Source organism: Oryza glaberrima, chromosome 3 (genome assembly GCF_000147395.1).
Source record: "Oryza glaberrima chromosome 3, OglaRS2, whole genome shotgun sequence".
Lineage (NCBI taxonomy): Eukaryota > Viridiplantae > Streptophyta > Magnoliopsida > Poales > Poaceae > Oryza > Oryza glaberrima.
In genome coordinates, this window is record NC_068328.1 from 5377045 (window position 1) to 5383102 (window position 6058).

General features: G+C 41.7%; 1 pseudogene; it reads left to right on the forward strand.

Moving 5' to 3' along the window:
• On the forward strand, positions 1-3558 carry LOC127769051 (uncharacterized; annotated as a pseudogene).
• Positions 3559-6058: the final 2500 nt, after the last annotated feature.

The window sequence follows — 6058 nt, forward strand, 5'->3', positions numbered from 1 at the left end:
ATGGGCAACAATGAGGACCTGGGGGATGGTATGCACTGCGATGATGACTTGGGTGATGGTAGGCACTACGATGAGGAATCAGATGCTGATACATGCAGGAACGTTGACTCCGATAATGACAACAGTAGGTTTACTAACCTAGGTGGTCATATCCCACCAAAATCCCTTATATTTAGTGACGGAGGGAGTATGTTGTCACCACCTAGGTCAGTAAACCTATTGTTATCATTATTGGAGTCAACGTTCCTGCATGTATCAGCATCTGATTCCTCATCACAGTGCATGCCATTGCCCTAGTCATCATCGCAGTGCATGCCATCGCCCAAGTCATCATCGAGTGCATACCATCCCCCAAGTTTTCATCGCTACCCAAGCCATTTTTCAAGTCAGAGCAACAATGTGATGACCACATTTTTAGCTTAGAGAGAAGTGTTGAAACTAATTTGTATACATTATTATAATCTGTAAACATCTTAAGCAATGTGTGCACCATTTTTGTTAATGCATTGTTGCACTTCATCTTACTAACAAGTTTTAATCAATCTCGCATTTGTTTTTTATTGTCATATGCTGATGTTTATATGTTCTTTTGCTGATTCTTTCTTTGCAGGGGTTACAATCATTATTTGTCAAGGCATGCAGGGTTAATATATCTATACAAGTGGATGTTTTTAATGGAGTGACATATGAACAAGATTTTGCAAAACTTCACTCCATATTCACTACAAAATTTAAACCACATGATGATCAATTGTACTTTAATGATCTGCTTGAGTACTTGAAGGATTGTCCAGATGGAGACAATTCCAATGATGAGGCTATTGTGGCATTTATTATCAATCATCCCTGTCTCCAATCTTATTTAGAAAGGATGGCGTAATTAGAGCATCTTGATAACATTTATCCTAGACATTCTGGACACTCTGCATCAAATAGATCTGCTATGGGAACATATCTTTGGTATGACGACGCCATCAAAGCCCCAGAATTATATCGTGTTTTTGTTTATGGTCCCAATGGAGGAGCCCGTTTTGTAAATGGAGCGTGGCAGAATCTAAATCCTTTGTATACTTGATGCAAAAGGATGCCTTCACTTTGCAAATGACTTCTTGAAACATGCACAAAACAATGTGTGTTCAGTTAACTTCAGTACTACTCCATTTCTACTGTTCAAAATTTAACCATCTTACATGAAGTTAATATTTTCCTGTCCTATGTAGTTCATGTTACATGAAGTTGAGGCTGCATTTTCATTTAGCCTTGAGGGCTATCTACCCCATATATTAAAAGGGATATCGCGCCTTGCTCAATGACAACCCCATAGCCGGCAGCATCTAGTTGACGTGTAAGTCGTGTAGTCTTTAGCATGTCTTAATTGATATCAAATACAAAGTTTTTTTGCATGTGAATTTATAAAGTGGATTGTTATTTCTTTTTTGCAGGCTTTCGAACAAAAACGCAGATAAATCGTCAGGAAACTAGATTGGAGAGATTCTGTGACAGGATACTAGATTCGGGGATGTATGTAAGACAAATTGATCAGAAATTGACTTATTAGACTATCATTGTATTTTTCAGACGATCATTGCATTCTTATGTTGATCTGTAGGAAACAATTTGAAGTTTTTTTAATTGGAAAGCTTTGAAGGAACGTCGTTGTATCTTCTCTGGCCTCATGGAGGCATGTATCTTCTCTGTTTCTTTGGACTAGTGTTGCATGCTATATGTGTTGCAGCACAACCATGTTAGAAGCTGCTTAAATTAGCTAGTTGTTGTACTGTATGAACATCACTGCACTTGCTCTTGTTGTGCTGCATGAGTGGTACTACTACCAGTACCACTACTACTAATACATGTCTGTATGCCTCTGTTTGGATTGGTTTGGTTTCTGTTTGGATTGGTAGCCGCTTACTTAGCTCAACCGAGCCAGAGATAAGAGGCCCTGCCTGAGCGCCGGCGATTTGCTTGCTTGCATGAGTTGCATCTATGCGTGCATCAAAAGCCGGATCGAGAAAACGCACCTCGCGAGTCAGGCCCGCTTCTCGCTATCGCTAGGAGGGGTCACCGTCTCTTCTCCTTCTCCTTGAGCTCGACTGGATCCTGCTAGCGCCACAAGCTCTCTCCACCACCGGATCCGCTCGCCGCCGGCGGATATGGCGAGAGGGATGCCCGGTGGAGACCCATCGCTTCTCACCGGCCTTCACCCCTTAATTTCTCGCCTCTCATCGCTGACCATCTTTTTTTTCTTTCCTTTTCCCCACTTTTTCATCTGCATTTTCCTCGACCTTGCGGGTGTATTTATATAGGGAAACAACAACAACAACTTTGTCTAAAATCCTGGAGTGACATTTGTAAGTCTAGACAAGAAGAAGGCTGGGAATACGAAACATACAGATGGTAAACAAAAGTCTAATTTTAAACTCTGCATGGAGAATTGTAGCAAATCCTGAGGAACAAGTTAGCCAGGTATTGAAAGGTAAATACTTCCCTAATACTTCCTTTTGGAATGCTTCAATCAACACTGCAAAATCTGTCTTCTGGAGCTCTATTCTCAAACTTAGGAAAACTCTAAAAAAGTATGTCACCTGGCAACTGGCTGAAGGTAAGATCTCTATTTGGAGTCAACCTTGGTGTAATCTTGATGGGGATATTCATGGTTACATTAAATTAGATTTTGTTCATAACCTAATGCCGGCCATAGTTGCTAACTTGTGGACTACATGAAAAACTTGGGATAATCAGAAGCGAAACAACTTATTTGAGTATCGTGCAGTCAATAAAATCTTGCAGGTCCCATCATCCAGAATAACGAGGAGGACATGCTATGTTGGAAATTCACTCTAAATGGGATATGTAACACCAAAAGTGCATACAAAGAAATATATAAAAGGGAAATGCAGTCCTGCACACAGGTAAATGATCAAACAAATACAATCCTTAATCAGATCTGAAATGACAAGTTCATCCCTCCAAAAATCAAAACCTTTGCTTGGAGGCTTCTGAGAGGAGCTCTACCAACTTTTCTAAGACTGAATCATAGGGTAAGTGATATTTTTGCAAATTGTCATAGATGTGGTCTCCCTGAATGTGACTCCCATCTGTTTTTTTTGCTTGTCCCTTCAGTAAACCGACTTGGCTTATCTCTGAAATCAATGTCTATACGGATCAATTCTCTAACAATGTTTCTATGTCTCACATTATTGCCTTTATTGCTAACAATGGTCCTAACCAGGCCACCTTGAACAGAATTTTAAATATTATGTGGCAGATCTGGAAGGCACGAAATAACCTAAAATTCAAGAACATTGTTAAAGAGCCTACTCAAGTTTTCTTTGAAGCTGAGGCGATGATAATATACCCATATATCGATTTATAACACAACTACACTCCCAAGAATCAAATTATTAAACTCCATTGTCAATCTGAAACTTTCATTTTTCATATATAACACCAAGTTACAAGCTTACTACTTACAATACCAATCTAACAGCATACACAGCATCAAATTAAATCTAGCACAGATCATACCATTAAAAACATTCCTCAATTTCCTTAATCGATGGCACAAAGTAAATCTTTAACCTAGGAGGAAAATAGATAATCTTGCTCAAGATGAGGCCTTCCTAAAGAATTCTCTAGCCATATGCTTCATTACCTGAATCAAATCCAAAGCAGATGACTATCGGCGACTCCACAGCCAATGCAGGCAAGCGGCTGGTGGGGTGGGCAGAGAGGCGCCGGGGGAGGACAGAGAGGCATCCGACGAAGAGGGCAGCGACGAGGACGGGGGAGTGCAGATATGCAGCCAGGCTGGGAGGGCAGCGAGGAGAGAGTAGCGACGCGGCGGGGGGAGGGCAGAGAGGTGGCCAGCGGTGAACGCACCGAGAAGAGGTCGCCGGTCTCCGCCGTCACTCGCGACATGGTTCGGCGGCCGGGGAGTTCGATTAGCACGGTGGAGGAGAGTAGAGGGTGACGGTGACGGCTTATCGACGGCGGTGCTGCGGCGGCACGTACGGTGCTCCAACACTCGCGTACGATGGCGGCGTCAACAAAAGGATGGGAGAAGGGCAGCGACTTGGACCTTGCATCCATACACACGAAATTACAGATTTACCCTTTCACCAAGATTAAGAAAAGGTTGAAAATGCCCATTAAAATCAACGCTCAGATATAATCCTACTACATTACTACACATAGCAGTGCGGGGCACCGTAAAACACCCCCAAGAAAGAGATTGATCACATCTTGTCAAGCACACCTGATTTTTCTTTTTGGGGCATTTTACGGTGCCCCCCGCTGCTTTGTGTAGTAGTGTAGTAGGATTATATCTGAGCGTTGATTTTTATGGGCATTTTCAACCTTTTCTTATTCTTGGTGGAAGGGTAAATATGTAATTTCGTGTGCATGGCTGCAAGGTCCAAGTCGCTGCCCTTCCCCCATCCTTTCGTCCACGCCACCATCGTATGTGAGTTTTGGAGCACTGTACGTGCCGCCGTAGCGCCGCCTTCGATAAGCCGTCACCGTCACCCTCCACTCCCCTCCACCGTGCGAATCAAACTCCCCCGCCGTTGAACCATGTCGCGAGTGGCGGCGAAGCCTGGCGACCTCTTCTCGGTGTGTTCCCGCCGGCCGTGTCGTTGCCCTCACCGCCAGCCGCCTCTCTGCCCTCCCCTCGCTGTCCTCCTAGCCCAGCTGCATATCTGCACTCTCCCGGCCTCGTCACTGCCCTCTTCGCCGGATGCCTCTCTGCCCTCCCCCGGCGCCTCTCCGCCCACCCCACTAGCCGCTTGCCTACATTGGTTGTGGAGTCGCCGATAGTCATCTGCTTTGGATTTGATTCAGGTAATGAAGCATATGGCTAGAGAATTCTTTAGGAAGGCCTCTTGTTGAGCAAGATTATCTATTTTCCTCCTAGGTTAAAGATTTGCTTTGTGCCATCGATTAGAGAAATTGAGGAATATTTTTAATGGTATGATATGTGCTAGATTTAATTTGATGATGTGTAGGTTGTTAGATTGGTATTGTAAGCAGTAAGCTTGTAACTTGATGTTATATATGAAAAATGAAAGTTTCAAATTGACGATGGAGTTTAATAATTTGATTCTTGGGAGTGTAGTTGTGTTATAAATCGATATATGGGTATATTTGGTTTAGGAAAACAACCTTGAAGTTTCCTGATCATGTGCATATATATAGCAATTAAGATTTCCCCGTATGTTATAAGTAATTGATGTACACATACGACATAACAGCTGTATTAGCTTAGTAATACTAGATGACTGTAAATGTGGATTTTTTAAGATTCATCATCTACCCACATAAGTACATTTTGATTTTATCAAACTTTGTGGTTTGACTAATAGTTGAACTTTGGAAATATGAATTGCAGAAATTTGGAACGCCTGGTGATCATATTAGTTTGGAGGAGGTCACGGAGTATGAAAATGTGATAACCAAGGAGTTTAGAAGGATAGAAATTCTATAATGATTTTCCTTTTGAGGATATATTCTTGAAAACTAGATGTATTAATACTTTAGAGTTAAAAAAAGTGAGACTTCTTGTGATTTTGTAATTGGGAATAAAAACAGATGTATTAACTGTGTAAGTTCCCCATGTACTTTTCGTTTTATCTGACTCAGTGCCATGTTACTCTTTGATTCACTGAACTAATTAGAGACCTCCTTTTTAGGGCCAATTTTAGGATAAACTAGGACCAATTGCAGTATTGTTCAACTTGGGCTCATATATTTGACATGTGATGGATTTTAAATTCAACATTTTCTGAAAATTATCACACAGTCTAACTGCATCATATATTTCCTATGCCTGCAGCAGATGACCAGTTGATATTGCCATTTCTGAATTCATTATCGCCAGAGAGATCAGTTGATGTTGAGAATCTCAATAAGAAGAAGAAATGAAGTGTTTTGCTTTGGTTTCGAATTCGTCGCAGTTTCTGTGATCCAAACTTTTAGTGTTACAGAAGGCATGGAAGTGCATGAAAGTACCGGTACTGAAAATTGCATTGGTAGTTTGGTACCGTAGAAGAAATAAAAG